Below are 16,994 nucleotides of genomic sequence, written 5' to 3'. Positions count from 1 at the left end.
AAGCTTTCTTCAGGGATCAATGCAAAGAAATAGAGAAAAACAACAGAATGGGAAAGAATAGAGATCTCTTCAAGAAAATTAGAGATACCAAGGGAACATTTCATGAAAAAATGGGCTCGATAAAGGATAGAAATGGTATGGACCTAAGAGAAGCAGAAGATATTAAGAAGAGGTGGCAAGAATACACAGAAGAACTGTACAAAAAAGATCTTCATGACTCGGATGATCACGATGGTGTGATCACTCATCTAGAGCCAGACATTCTAGAATGTGAAGTCAAGTGGGCCTTAGAAAGCATCACTATGAACAAAGCTAGGTGATGGAATTCCAGTGGAGCTATTTCAAATCCTGAAAGATGATGCTGTGAAAGTGCTGCACTCAAGATGCCAGCAAATTTGGAAAACTCATCAGTGGCCACAAGACTGGAAAAGGTCAGTTTTCATTCCAATCCCAAAGAAAGGCAATGCTTTTGAATATACTATCTAAGTTGGTCATAACTTTTCTTCCAAGGAGTAAGCGTCTTTTAATTTCCTGGCTGCAATCACCATCTGCAGTGATTTTGGAGCCCAAAAAATAAAGTCTGACACTGTTTCCACTGTTTCCCCATCTAATTCCCATGAAGTGATGAGACCAGATGCCATGATCTTCGTTTTCTGAATGTTGAGCTTTAAGCCAACTTTTTTGCTCTCCTCTTTCACTTTCATCAAGAGGCTTCTTAATTCCTCTTCACTTTCTGCCATAAGGGTAGTGTCATCTGCATATCTGAGGTTATTGATATTTCTCCCAGCAATCTTGATTCCAGCTTGTGTTTCTTCCAGTCCAGCGTTTCTCATGATGTACTCTGCATATAAGTTAAATAAGCAGGGTGACAATATACAGCCTTGACGTATGGCTTTTCCTATTTGAAACCAGTCTGTTGCTTCATGTCCAGTTCTAACTGTTGCTTCCTGACCTGCATACGGATTTCTCAAGAGACAGGTCAGGTGGCCTGGTATTCCCTTCTCTTTCAGAATTTTCCACAGTTATTGTGATCCACACAGTCAAAGGCTTTGGCATAGTCAATAAAGCAGAAATAGATGTTTTCTAGAACTCTCTTGCTTTTTCGATGATCCAGTGGATGTTGGAAATTTGATCTCTGATTCCTCTGCCTTTTCCAAAACCAGCATGAACATCTGGAAGTTCAGTTCACATACTGCTGATGCCTAGCTTGGAGAATTTTGAGCATTACCTTACTAACATGTGAGATGAATGCAATTGTGCGGTAGTTTGAGCATTCTTTGGCATTGCCTTTCTTCGGAATTGGAATGAAAACTGACCTTTTCCAGTCCTGTGGCCACTGCTGAGTTTTTTAAATTTACTGGCATATTGAATGCAGCACTTTCACAGCATCATCTTTCAGGATTTGAATTAGCTCCACTGGAATTCCATCACCTCCACTAGCTTTGTTTGTAGTGATGCTTTCTAAGGCCAACATGACTTCACATTCCAGGATGTCTGGCTCTAGGTGAGTGATCACACCATCCTGATTATATGGTCATGAAGAACTTTTTTGTACAGTTCCTCTGTGTGTTCTTGCCACCTCTTCTTAATATCTTCTGCTTCTGTTAGATCCACACAATTTCTGTCCTTTATCGAGCCCATCTTTGCATCATATATTCCCTTGGTATCTCTAATTTTCTTGAAGAGATCTCTATTCTTTCCCATTCTGTTGTTTTTCTCTATTTCTTTGCATTGATCACTGAAGAAGGCTTTCTTATCTCTTCTTGCTATTCTTTGGAACTCTGCATTCAGATGCTTATATCTTTCCTTTTCACCTTGCTTTTCGCTTCTCTTCTTTTCACAGCTGTTTGTAAGGCCTCCCCAGACAGCCATTTTGCTTTTTTGCATTTCATTTCCATGGGGATGGTCTTGATCCCTGTCTCTTGTACAATGTCATGAACCTCCGTCCATAGTTCATCAAGCACTCTATTTATCAGATCTATCCATTAAATCTATTTTCACTTCCACTGTATGAAGAGATTTGATTTAGGTCGTACCTGAATGGTCTAGCAGTTTTCCCTACTTTCTTCAATTTAATTCTGAATTTGGCAATAAAGAGCTCATGATCTGAGCCACAGTCAGTTCTTGGTCTTGTTTTTGCTGACTGTATAGAGCTTCTCCATCTTTGGCTGCAAAGAATATAATCAATCTGATTTCGGTGTTGACCGTGTGGTGATGTCCATGTGTAGAGTCTTCTCTTTTGTTGTTGTAAGAGGGTGTTTGCTCTGACCAGTGCCTTCTCTTGGCAAAACTCTGTTAGCCTTTGCTCTGCTTCATCCCATATTCCAAGGTTAAATTTGCCTGTTACTCCAGGTGTTTCTTGACTTCCTACTTTTGCATTCCAGTCCCCTATAATGAAAAGGACATCTTTTTGGAGTGTTAGTTCTAAAAGGTCTTGTAGGTCTTCATAGAACCATTCAGCTTCAGCTTCTTCATCATTACTGTTGGGACTTGGATTACTGTGATATTGAATGGTTTGCCTTGGAAACAAACAGAGATCATTCTGTTGTTTTTGAGACTGCATCCAGGTACTGCATATCCGACTCTTTTGTTGACCATGATGTCTACTCCATTTCTTCGGAGCGTTTCCTGCCCGCAGTAGTAGGTATATTGGTCATATGAGTTAAATTCACCCATTCCAGTCCATTTTAGTTCACTGATTCCTAGAATGTTGATGTTCACTCTTGCCATCTCCTGTTTGACCACTTTCAATTTGCCTTGATTCATTGACCTAACATTCCCAGTTCCTATGCAATACTGTCCTTTTTCAGCTTTGGACCTTACTTCTATCACCAATCACATCCACAGCTGGGTATTGTTTTTGCTTTGGCTCCATCCCTTCATTCTTTCTGGAGTTATTTCTCCACTGATCTCCAGTAGCATATTGGGCACTTACTGACCTGGGGAGTTCCTCTTTCAGTATCCTATCATTATGCCTTTCCATACTGTTCATGGGGTTCTCAAAGCAAGAATACTGAAGTGGTTTGCCATTCCTTTCTCCAGTAAACCACATTCTGCCAGACTTCTTCACCATGACCCGCCCATCCTGAGTGGCCCCACAGGGCATGGCTTGGTTTCATTGAGTTAGACAAGGCTGTGGTCCTAGTGTGATTAGATTGACTAGTTTTCTGTGAGTATGGTTTCAGTGTGTCTGCCCTCTGATGCCCTCTTGCAACACTTACCGTCTTACTTTCGTCTCTTTACCTTGGGCGAGGGGCATCTCCTCACCGCCGCCCCTCCCAACCATGAACGTGGAGTAGCTCCTCTAGGCCCTCTTGCGCCCGCAGCTCCTTGAATGTGGGGGAGCTCCTCCCAGCCGCTGCCCTTGGCCTTGGGCGGTGGTAGCTCCTCTTGGCTGCTCCCGCGCTGTCGCAGCCTGGCACTCTCGGCCACCGCCCCGGGCCTCAGATGCAGGGTAGTTCCTCTTGGCCGCCACCCCTCGGGCATGGGGTCCTCCCAGCTTCTGCCCCTGACCTTGGACATGGGGTAGCTCCTCTCAACTGTGCTTGTGCACCATCGCAGCCGCCCGTATTCAGGATAGGACCTCTGTTTTCACAACCCCATGGAGATACCATTTACACTGTAGTCTCTAGACTCTTTAGGAAATTATCAGTGAAATGAACCCTTCTTTAAGGGTCTAATTAGCTACCGAGAGGTTGTTTTCCTTTGTTCTCAGCAAATAAACTCAACAAGGTATAGTCCTATAGTTTAAGGGGATAAATTTAATGTAAGGACCAAAATTAGCAAGACCACTTGTCTACAAATCTAGGCTATATTTTCCACACAGTTTCCTCACACATGAAACTGATTTTTTTTTTTAGTGTATTTATTTTTTAATTGAAGGATAATTGCTTTATGTAATTTTGCTATTTTCTGTCAAACCTCAACATGAATCAACCATAGGTATACATATATCCCCTCCCTTTTGAACCTCCCTCCCATATCCACCCCCCCATTCCACCCTTCTAGGTTGATACAGAGCCCCTCTTTGAGTTAGAAACTGATATTTTTGACTCTCATGTTATTTGCTTCCAAATTCATGTGCCAGGAAAGGGAATTTATTTATTTAGTGAGCCTCCTTCAATATCAATAATGGTTGCCTCTTTTTGTAAATCACTTCCAAAGCCCCATAAGAGGACAGCAGGTGTGATCTTGGCTGTTGGCTGTCTGAGTATCTCAGAAGATAAATATAAGTGTCCACTGCCTGTGGAAAGAGAAATGGAGTGTTATCTCCTGTCTCATTTTCTAAGACAGCAGAAGCCAGTAAACTCAACTTTTACATTTCTAGCATTTCTGTATTTTTAGCATTGAGAAGTCTTGTACAAATCAATGCAGTCTTTCATTTCACCCAAGTTAGTGTTCTACTGAGCTGGGAGCTACAGTTTTTCACATGAAGGCTCTGTAACTAGATTGTTATAAGAAACATTTTGTCCACCTGAGACACTGCTGAACTAACTTGATGCAATATATCAAGCATTGACAATTTGTCACTTGCTATTACAATGCTTTGGAAAATGATTGGGTTAATTAATTACTAAGCATAACTAGTTCAAAACATTCAACAATAAATCAATTAATTTACTTTTAGTAGAATTAGTATGGATACTAAATACCTCCCAGGAGAAAATGGAAAAATGGGCTGTAATGTTAGACAGGTTAGTCAAAATAACATAAACAGAGTGTTGGGTAATTTCTCAGTTGCTTTCCTAGTGAGGCCTTTCTAACCACTCTTTCTAAAATTTCAACCTGATATCCTGACACTTTATAAGCCCCTTCTCTGTTTCTTTGTTTCCTTGCTTTTTCTTCTTGGGTACTTATCAATGATTAAAGTGATATGTATATTGTTTATCTTTTTTTTCTCCAAAATACACACTTCATGAAAACAAGGATCTTTTGCTCATTTTTGTGTCTCCAGATACTGGAACTATACCTGACACATTAGAGGTTATTGATAAACATTTTAAAATGAATGAACAGATACATGAAGGACAAAATTCTGAAAAAATCCTTTAATTTTCTCTTCCTTGCAGTGAAGAAAAATTGCCTTTTTCTGCAGGAAAGAAAACTGCTTTTTCCTGTCCCAACCTTGTCCTTGCAGAGTTCCTTTAACTTCACTCCATCACTTTGGTCTACACCTTTTCCCATAAAAACAACAATACAGACACTTAGGAAAGTGTGAGATTGTGTACCTAAAAACATAGATTTGTTTTACCTTTCTCACTGAGGAGCTGTTTAATGTGAGCCTGTTATCTCACTTGTGAAGTGGAAATACAAATACATTCACAAAGATGTAGAAAAGATTAAATTAGCATTTGAAAGTGCTTTGCAAACCTCAAAATCCTATATAAATATTTATAATAACAGGCCAACTGTCATTTCTACAAAAGCTTTTTCTTCTCCTTTCTGCCAAATTGTATTCTGCAATCCCATATATGTATGTTTTAATTGTAAATAAACATTCCATGAACTCTTTATTTGGAAATGGACAAAACAGCAGTCCAGGAGCTTCTGTACCTCTGGCTAATAGAGGTAAAGGCCATGCCATTGGCCATCATGTGTGTGACTGCTGCTGCTTACAGACCTCTGACAACCAGATGTAAATCCATGAGCTGATAGAAAAGATAATAACACATTAAAGTGTTCAACAGCCAAAGAGCAAAATACCAGGCAAAGCAGACAAAGTACATGCATGGTAAATAACAGCACAAGTGGCATAAGTAATATAATTAGAAAGGTGGTAGAAACATCTTTCCTCATTTGCTGTGGACTCTGAAATTACAAAATGAGATATTGATGTATTTGTTTCATGACATTTCTCTTCAGAAGTATTCTATTAGTGAGTAAATGCCATCTGAGAGAGACACATAAAAGCCAGTAGCAATCTTCAGTATCTTTGAATAAATTAGGTTTTATAACTAGCCCTCTCATTGAGAGTATAGAGGGTTTTTTTGCTTCTGTAGGTTTTTTTTTTTTTTTTTTTTTTTTTGCCTGTGTTGGGTGTTAGTTGCAGTATACAGACTTCTATAGTTGCAGAATGTGAGTTTCTTTCTAGCTGTTGCACGGGGGTTCCAGAGTGCACTGGCTCAATAATTGTGGCAAGCAGGCTTAGTTGCCCCACAGCATGTGGGATGTTTATTTTACCAACTAGGAATCAAAGTTCCTTCTTCTACTTTGGAATGTGGACTCTTAACGACTAAACCACTAGGGAAGTCCCAAAAAGAGTATGTCACCCTATAGCAAGGTTCAGCAAAACTTTTCCATAAAGGATCAGTTCAGTTCAGTTCAGTTCAGTTGCTCAGTCGTGTCTGACTCCTTGCTACCCCACAAATTGCAGCATGCCAGGCCTCCCTGTCCATCACCAACTCCCGGAGTTCACTCAGACCCATGTCCATCAAGTCAGTGATGCCATCCAGCCATCTCATCCTCTGTCATCCCCTTCTCCTCCTGCCTCCAATCCCTCCCAGCATCAGAGTCTTTTCCAATGAGTCAACACTTTGCATGAGGTGGCCAAAGTCCTGGAATTGCAGCTTCAGCATCATTCTCTCCAAAGAAATCCCAGCGTTGATCTCCTTCAGAATGGACTGGTTGGATCTCCTTGCACTCCTAGGGACTCTCAAGACTCTTCTCCAACACCACAGTTCAAACGCATCAATTCTTCTGTGCTCAGCTTTCTTCACAGTCCAACTCTCACATCCATACATGACCACTGGAAAAACCATAGCCTTGACTAGACGGACCTTTGTTGGCAAAATAATGTCTCTGCTTTTCAATATGCTATCTAGGTTGGTCATAACTTTTCTTCCAAGGAGCAAGCATCTTTTAATTTTATGGGTGCAATTACCATCTGGAATGTCAGGTCCATGAATCAAGGCAAATTGGAAGTGGTCAAACAGGAGATGGCAAGAGTGAACGTCTACATTCTAGGAATCAGTGAACTAAAAAGGACTGGAATGGGTGAATTTAACTCAGATAACCATTATATCTACTACTGTGGACAAGAATCCCTTAGAAAAAATGGAGTAGGCATCATGGTCAACAAAAGAGTCTGAAATGCAGTACTTGGGTGCAGTCTCAAAAACGACAGAATGATCTCTGTTCATTTCCAAGGCAAACCGTTCAATATCACAGTAATCCAAGTTTATGCCCCAACCAGCAATGCTGAAGAAGCTGAATGGTTCTATGAAGACCTACAAGACCTTTTAGAAATAACACCCAAAAAAGATGTCTTTTTCATTATAGGGGACTGGAATGCAAAAATAGGAAGTCAAGAAACACCTGGAGTAACAGGCAAATTTGGCCTTGGAATACAGAATGAAACAGGGCAAAGACTAATAGAGTTTTGCCAAGAAAATGCACTGGTTATAGCAAACACCCTGTTCCAACAACACAAGAGAAGACTCTACACATGGACATCAGCAGATGGTCAACACCAAAGTCAGATTGATTATATTCTTTGCAGCCAAAGATGGAGAAGCTCTGTATAGTCAACAAAAACAAGACCAGGAGCTGACTGTGGCTCAGATCATGAACTCCTTATTGCCATAAAGGATCAGATAGTAACTATTTTAGGCTTTTCAGGAGATTTGGTATCTATTACAACTACCCATCTCTGACACTGCAGCTGTCAAAAACAATAAATATATGAATGGACGTGGCTGTGTCCCAATAAAATTTTAGTATTTACAAAAACAGGTATTGGACTGAATTGGCTACTGGGCCATAGTTTACCAACTATGGAGGTTTGGCCTGGAAGTTCAAAATGGGCAGCTACAATTGGGATGCACCAGGGAGTGCCTGGGGCAATAGAGACCTGTTGGATATTGTTACAGCTTGAGGTGGTCATGAGCTCTCCAGAGGAAGATTCCCCAATTCACGGCTCCCTGTGAGGAGCCATGCTGTTTAAGCCCCCAGCATGGTGTGGGCAGTAACCTATGCCTGCTTACAGCCTGGTGGTAGCTCCACCTCTTGCATCAGAACAACATCAGCAGGGTTTTGTCCACTACCTCAGGCACCTTCCCTGGGTTTGGCAGCTGCAGTCACACCTAATTCTGCAGCTGGGTCAAAGTAGCCTTCTCAGCATGTCCTCATGGCCAGCAGCCCCCAGCCTCTCCCAGGGATCTTTGTTGGAGCCTCTTGCCACCTCCACCCTCTGATAAAGGCAGAGGCTTGCTAGTTGTTTCACTCGGCAACCTGTCCCTACCCTCTGGTCTGGGCTGAGGCTTCTGAGAAGTGTTGTTGGTTAGTGGCAGTGATTTTTGCAATGAACTTTCTCTGTGTTTTGCCCTCTGAGCTCCCACTCAGAGCAAGATGCACTCTGAGGCTCCATAGCTCTCCCTTGGCCCCTCCTGTGAGGTGATTTCCTAGTGCATGGAAACTTCTCCTTCATGACTCCCTCCCCCACTAAAGGCATGAGTTCTCTTCCTGAAATACTTAGTCTCTTTTTGTGTCTTTATCTTTTGTCCTACCTCATTCTAAGGAGGTTGACTTGTGAAATTTTTTGGAAGTTTGGGGTCTTCTGCTATTGTTCAGAAGTTGTGTTCAGTAGGAATTGTTCCATATTCCAGTGATTTTTGATAAATTTGTGGGGAGGCAATTGATCTCCCTGTCTTACTCCTCTGCCATCTAATTGAGAACATTTTTAAGAGTCCCTTCTTGTAAGTGATTCAGAATGACACACTCCTTAAATGAGTGTCCAAGGGATTCTGTAACTGTGATCTCTGAAGAATGACTATAGCAGAATCTAGATAACAAGAGGGCTCTGGCTAATGATGAGCTTGCTGTTGTTCAGCTGTGTCCAACATTTTGAAATCCCATGGACTGCACCACCTCAGGCTCTCCTGTCCTCCCCCATCTCCTGGAGATTGCTTAAATTCATGTCCATTGAGTTGGTGATGCTATCTAGCCATCTCATCCTCTGTCATCTCCTTCTCCTTTTGCCTTCAATTTTCCCCAGCATCAGAGTCTTTTCCAGTGAGTTGGCTTTTCACATCTGGTGGCCAAAGTATCGGAGCTTCAACTTTAGCATCAGTTTTTCCAACGCATATTCAGGATTGATTTCACTTAGGATTGACTGGTTGGATCTCCTTGCAGTCCAAGGGACTCTTAAAAGTCTTCTCTAACACCACAGTTCAAAAGCATCAACTCTTTGGCGTTCAGTTTTCTTTATGGTCCAATTTTCACACTTGCACATAACTACTGGAAAAACTGTAGCTTTGACTATATGAACTTTTGTCAGCAAAGTGATGTCTCGCTTTTTAATAAGGAGCTTAGCACCATCCCAAAGCCTGTTTCAAGGCTGCACTTGAAATTCTAAGATGTCTTAGCATTTTCTAGTCTTTGAAATGCATTGTGAAGAAGACCTTTCAAGTAACATAGATTAGTTTCTCAGGGCTGCCATAACAGTGTACTACAAGCTACATAGCTTAAAACAAGAGAAATGTATTTTTTTTTTTTCAGTTCTGGAGCTAGAAGTCCACCCAGAAAGCTCTTGTGGAGGATCCTTCCTGACTTCTTTCAGCTTTTCCTAGTTCCAGGCATTCTTCAGCCTGTAGCAATGTGAGCCCACATCTGCTTCATCTTCACATGGTACCCTCTTCTCTGTGTCCTTCCTCTTACAGACATCACTCAGATTGTATTACCCACCGAAAGGCCCCTTCTTAACTTGGTTACATCTTAAAGACTCTACATAAGGTCACATTCACAGATACCAGGAGTTAGGATTTCAATATATTTGAGGGACACAATTCAATCCATAAGATAAGCAACAAACTTATACAAATTTCACTTGTGTTGTGTTGGGTTTTGAAGACATTGATTAATATTGCTTGCCACAAAGTAATCACATGTAGCCTTGGCTTATTATTAGGACCACTTGGGGGCTTTTAAACATCCCAGTGCTCAAGTCTGCACCATAAAACAATTAAATCAGCATCTCTGGAGGTGACCTAGCACCAGAATATTGAAAGCTCTTAGGTCATTTCAATATGTATCTAAAGGTTGAAAATTACTGTAGCAGACACAGGAGACAGTAAGTATAAAGAAAATCTGCTTTATTATTGAAGAGCATAGTTTCACCCATGAGGTCAAAATACTTTCCTATTTCTTTGCACATGAATCGAACTTAACTCCTTGGTGATAGAACATCTTGATAATAGCAGGCTACCCCTGCAGGGGCAGAGGTTGGCCCAGTTGGCTTTTAGCATCTAGGCTGCCAGCAGTCAAGTCTGGGGAGTGAGGGGATCAGGCTAAGCCAGCACACACAGAGATTTCAGTCATATCATTCAGATCAGTCTCCCATGGAGAGTAGTGAGAGGCAGAAAAAAGAATGGAAAGTTACTGCTGCTTCCAAATATCAGATACTCATTTGGTTTTCCCTTCTAAAGAAGTAAACATAATTTCTACTTATAACTGAAAAAGTACAATCTATTGATTATTTTCATTCCCCACAAAATATTGTTAAGCTAAAGCTTAATTTCTCCCCAATTGACTCATGTGACTTTTAATGGACTCCCTTTTTCCTATCCAATGGAATCTTCCTCAAATAAGACTTTCTAAAGGGAATGGAATGTCCTTTTTATTTTCACAGCATTTTAACTATGATTATCTGTCCAAGGAAGATATAAATTGATTGATTCCTTTATGGCTGATCATGTTCTGCTCATGAATCTCAGGTACTGTGCTCTGAGCCAACAGGCATCTTTCTCATCCCTGTCTTGGAGTTTAGATTCTGTTAGGAAAGACAGAAAATAACAAGCAGACAGTTAAATATTTTTGGTAGTGGTAAGTGCTTTGGAAAAACATAAAGCAGAATCAAGAAGAGAGTGTGACAAAGCCCACGGGAGTGTGTGCTACCTGCTGTCTCTTGGCTTTCCTCCAGGCCTCATGCCTCCCTTATAACTTTACCAGGATCCAGAGAAGAAGATCCATCTCCAGACTGCCTTTTCACAGCTCCTAAACACTAGGAGTGGTTTGGGTTCTACCAGGAAGATGTTCTTAAAACAGATGTGGAACACTCAATGAATGAGAACCTTGCAGAACCAACTACCAGGCAAGTAGATGTGAGCATGTCCTAGGTACCAGGGTCCACTGTCTAATACTTGCTTCAGGGCAGGTATACAGTAAGATGAAAGTAACAGTGCATCAGCTATTTCCTGACCTCTACAGGGGTGCAACCCAAAGTCAGTGGTGCTGTGCTGAAACCTTGATTTCTTTTCCATCTATTAACTTTGTAAGCTCCTAATTTTTAAAATATATTTCTTTCTGCTTGAAATACCTACTGATATTTCTGTTTCCTGCCCTAAGTAAAGGTGGCTTCTTAAAAAAAAAAAATGTAGCTAGGAAAGTGTCTAAAATGAGCTGACTTCTGGGTGGAGAAAGACCTCTGAATGAAGTCAGGGCTGTACTCATGCAATGACCAGGGGAAGAGAGTTCTAGGGGGAAATGATTAAAATCTCAAAGATGGTAGTTGAGTTCAACATGTCTACAACAATGCATGAAGTCCAACACTTGGAAAAAATTTGAGTAAAAAGAAGGTTGACACACAATATGGAAGATAAGCAAAAGTAGGATCATGTCAGGCCCTATAAGGCAGGAAAAGATGATGAGATGTATTCTTAGATGGAAAGTTGTTAGAAAGTTGTAATGAGGGTGTGACATAAGTTTTCTCCTGTGCTGAGTGAAAGGGAAAGTGGCTCAGTCATGTCTGACACTTTGTGGCCCCATGGCTATACAGTCCAAGGAATTCTCCAGGCCAGAATACTGGAGTGAATAGCCGTTCCCTTCTCCAGGGGATCTTCCCAACCCAAAGGTCAAACCCAGGTTTCCCTCACTGCAGGCAGATTCTTTACCAGCTCAACCACCAGGGAAGCCGTGGGCTGAAATTAAAGTATAATTGAAGCAACTATAAAAGTAGGAAGACCAGTTTAAAGCCTGTTGCCATAATCCAAGTAAAAAAGAAGAATGTGGACAATGATAATGTGTTGGAAATGGGGCGAAATAAACGAATACTAGATACTAAGATAATTTGAATATATTTTAAAAGTAATGCCAGTAGGATTTTTGATGCGTTGTATAGGACTATTCCATGGAATTGAAATTGGGTAAAGCCAGAAGACCTTGAGACTGAATAAGGATCTTAATATTTCTTCTAGGGACACAAACATAAACTGAGACTGTTCTAAGCAAACTAGATGTATAAAGAAGTATACACTTTAAGTATAAAGAAAAGTATAAACAAGTACACACTTTAAGTATAAAGAAAATAAACACTTCAAGAATTACACAAAGTTCTTAGTTTTAACCACTGGATGATAAGATTGTCATTTTCAGGAAGAGAGGTGAGTGCAGCAGTTTAAATCAAGAATCCTGTAAGGGCTGGCCTCATGAACAAGCGACCCCTGATGTCACACAGACACTATGCTAAGAAGGAGATCTCCAAACCAGGGCTGCAGAGAAGATGCAGAAAGTTAAACTCACTCTAATCGTCTGAAAAGTCCTCTCATGGCTAGTAACAGAGCAGTTTGACTGTGAGCCTCAGAAGGCTGAAAAACTGATTCTCCTTTTGTCTGAATTCAGAATTGGTCTTAGATCTGTGGAAGCAACTAAATCTGCAAATGACAGTCAGTTATTCTTATTATTGGGTTTAGGCAAGAAGGTACCCTAGGTGAACAGAAATGGGTATTGACTTGGATGCATGCCATTACACACACACACACACACACACACACACACTAGGGAGGGATTGGCAAAGAGGAGGGTGTGAAAACACCAAAGCTATACTAGATGCTACAAGTCACTAACATCTTCTACTTAATTTTGTTTGGGTAAAAGTACAAATATGTTTCAAGACTGTGCTTTGAGGAACTGAAAGTAATTGCTTTTAAAAAATTACCTAAACATATCATTTTATAGGTAATTTGTATTTCTTCTTTTTCAGTTTTGCTGTTTCTTATTTCCTTTCACTTTTTTATTCTCTCCCCACTTGATGTCTCCTCCCTTTGTAAAATAGCATGTAATGTTGGGTTATTTAGATGTAAACACCATCATTAATATTTGAAAGAAATGTGGTAACCATAATTTCTACTTAATATTTTGATTAGTCATTTGATATGTATGTTTTTAAGTGAAATATTAGTATTTGAATATGGATAATAAATCTGCATTTCATCCTGGTCAGGAAGATTACCTGGAGAAGGGAATGGGCTACCCAGTCCAGTACTCTTTCCTGGAGAATTCCATGGACAGAAGGGCCTCGCAGGTTATAGTCCATGGGGTCACAAAGAGTTGAACATGGCTATGAGACTAAGTTGCACACATGGATAATAAGTAGAAAATTGGTCATTATTTCAATAATTTTAAAATAAATCTATATTTCTGTAACTGGTTAAAGAAAAATTATGAATAATCTGTTTATATCATGTAAAATAACATAAAAAGTCTTTAGTATAGTCAAAGCATTCCCTGTCTAGATATTTCTGTCATAAATTCTAAAATTTTATCATATTTGACTCATATTAGCTATGACTTGACAACTATTACAGTGCTCAGAAATAGGACACATCACATTTCTCTGATTTCTCTAAATAAATTTTAACAAGATCTGACCCCCTTTCCTGCCAAATTGGTAAGAATTTTGCGCTCAGTCTTTTTTGGGATCCTGTTCTCCCTCTGAGACCTTACAGTGTAAAGGTCACTGGGCAGATCCCACAGCCCTTGAGAGTGTGAAACTCTGGTGCTTTCCTACCACCGTTGAGCACAAGGTGTGTGTGTGTGTGTGTGTGTGTGTGTGTGTGTGTGTGTGTGTGTTGAAAGGAGGCGTGGTGACCCCAAGAGTCAGCTTCTTCTCTGTGACTCTGCAAACTCAATTAAAGGGTTGCACTCCATACGGCAGCAAATTTGGGAAACTCAACAGTGGTCACAGGACTGGAAAATGTAAGTTTTCATTCCAATCCCAAAGAAGGGCAATGCCAAAGAATGTTCAAACTACTGCACAAGTGTACTCATCTCACATGCTACCAAAGTAATGCTCAAAATTCTCTGAGTGAGGCTTCAGCAGTATGTTAACCATGAACTTTCTGATGTTCCTGCTGGATTTAGAAAAGGCAGAGGAACCAGAGATCAAATTGCCAACATCCGTTGGATCATGGAAAAAGCAAGAGAGTTCCAGAAAAACATCTATTTCTGCTTTATTGACTATGCCAAAGCCTTTAGCTGTGTGGATCACAACTAACAGTGGAAAATTCTTAAAGAGATGGGAATACTGGACTGCCTCATTTGCCTCCTGAGAAACCTGTATGCAGGTCAAGAAAGAACAGTTAGAATGATACATGAAACAATGGACTGGTTCCAAATTGGGAAAAGAGTACATCAAGTCTGTATATTGTCACCCTGCTTATTTAACTTCTATGCAGAGTACATCATGTGAAATGCTGCACTGGATGAAGCACAAGCTGAAATTAAGACTGCTAGTTGAAATAGCAATAACCTCAGATACGTAGATAACGCCACCTTAGTGGCAGAAATGAAGAGGAATTGAACCTCTTGAAGGTGAGAGAGGAGAGTGAAAAAGCTGGCTTAAAATTCAACATTCAAAAACGAAGGTCACTGCATCTAGTCCAAACGCCTCATGGAAAATAGATGGGGAAACAATGGAAACAGTGACAGACTTTATTTTTTGGGCTCCAAAATAATTTTTTATGCTGACTGCAGCCATGAAATTAAAAGACACTTGTTCCTTGGAAGAAAAGCAATGACAAAACTAGGTAACATATTAAAAAGAAGCGACATTATTTTGCCTACAAAGGCCCATATAGTCAAATACTGGTTTTTCCAGTAGTCAGGTACAGATGTGAGAGCTTGACAGTAAAAAAGTCTGAGTGCTGAAGAGGTGATGCCTTCAAACTGTCATGACAGAAAAGACTCTTGAGATTCCCTTGGACAGCAAGGAGATCCAACCAGTCCATCCTAAAGGAAATCAGTCCTGAACATTCATTGGAAGGACTGATGCTGAAGCTGAAACTCCAGTATTTTGGCCATCTGATGGGAAGAACTGACTCATTGGAAAAGACCCTGATCCTGGGAAATATTGAAGGCAGGAGGAGAAGGGGACGACAGAGGATGAGATGGTTGGATGACATCACCGACTTAATGGACATGAGTTTGATCAATTTCCGGGAGATGGTGAAAGACAGGAAAGCCTGGCATGCTGCCGTCCATGGGGTTGCAAAGAGTTGGGCAAGACTGAGCAACTGAACAACAACAACAAACTGAGTGGGTGCAGGACTCTGATGCCTGATCCCACAGGCTCCCATCCTGCTGCCTGGTTCATCTGTGAACCAACTTACTCAAGTATTCCAATCAGCTTGAACAATATCAGAACTCTTTGTAAAACACTACTCTTATCCACATTTTCACTTTGTTGAAAGATGATTTTATGACCATCTTAAATCAACACTCAGTTTATTTTAAATGACTGTAGCTTTATATATTAAAAAATCCAGTGGGTTGCCTGGGCTGGTAACTGGTTTCTAACGTCTGACTCTCTCAGCACATACCAAGTTTTTGGAACTATGCCTGTGCAGCTGCTTTTTCTGTGAAGAGGATTCTCCTGACTCCCTGGGGCTGCTCCACCTTCTTATTAATGTGCTCCTCAAAGAAAGCAGGGTGCTACAGGTGCCTGGGCACGTACAAAGCTAAGATAAAAGAACAAACAGGGAGAGAGCTATTATCTGAGAAAAACAACTTCTCAAGTATGAACCAGACATGTAGAAGCTGCCCACACCTTTAATGACTGCTGATTTTTACATTATGAAGACATCAAATACAAATAGTAACTTTTATTTTTATTGAAATGAGCTTATTTGAAGGTTAAACTGGATCCATGCTAAGTATCCACCAACTCTGAAAATTCAATATAAGGGCTATCTTGAGTATTGTAATGTATGGAAAATGTTTCTGTAGTTTGGGTGTCTTGAAAAAGTCATAAAATTCCATAAATGTAGTAAAGACCATAAAATGGAAAAAAAAAAAAAGGAAAATAATGTTAAGAAACACCTTTTATATTGGGCAAAATTCTCTGCTTATATCCATTATTCCTAATTTCTTCAATGGGATGCTTGATGTTACTAAGAAAGAAAATGTAATTTGTCCTTCTGTTCTCTGAGTGACAGCAATGAGTGGTCCTGAAACAAGATCTTAGTTCCCTGCCCAGGAATTGCACCTGTGTAGCCTGGATGACACTCAGGAATCCGAGCCACCAGCCCACCAGGGACTAGAGGCAAGAAGCAAAATTGCCTAACTCTTGCCCCAGTTTGAAAAAAGAATTTCTCAAAAACAGGTGCAAGCTTTATTATCAGAGATACAGTATAGTATATGAGAGAGAACACAGATAAGTAGTTTATTTATTTAAGACAGAAGCAAGGCAGAAATGCATGTGCATAGAGAAAGGTTGTGCCATCCTCCCTGATGAGGAGAAGTACAACAAAGAGGTAGTTCAGTCATTTATATAGGGCAGTTCTTCTGGATCATTTTTACTTTTAGCCAATTATCTCATTACTTTTCCGTACTTGACTTGCTCTAGGACCCTTCCCAATACGTGTGTGCATATTTTTGCCAAGATGAATTCTAGTGTAGAGGCTTGTGGGAGGTTTAGCAACACTTATGGGATGATGCTCTCTACTTTTTTGACCCCTGAGAAGTCTTTCTGTACATGTGCAGTCGACAAGATTTCCCTGACCTCCTGAGTGGTAAATAAGTCATCTTATCTATTCCAGCAGAGCTCAGCTCCTGCCACTAAGTTTGTCCTTGAAGTGTCTAGAGGAAACAAAACTCCAATTTACTCCACTTAACAAATTCCAGCTGCTCTGCCCAGACATCTGTCTCCTCAGTTCAGTGCAGTCACTCAGTCGTGTCCAGCTCTTTGTGACCCCATGGACTGCAGCACACCAGGCCTCCCTGTC

This window comes from Budorcas taxicolor, chromosome 6 (assembly GCF_023091745.1).
Source record: "Budorcas taxicolor isolate Tak-1 chromosome 6, Takin1.1, whole genome shotgun sequence".
NCBI classification, from domain to species: domain Eukaryota; kingdom Metazoa; phylum Chordata; class Mammalia; order Artiodactyla; family Bovidae; genus Budorcas; species Budorcas taxicolor.
Note: the sequence above shows the minus strand (reverse complement) of the source record.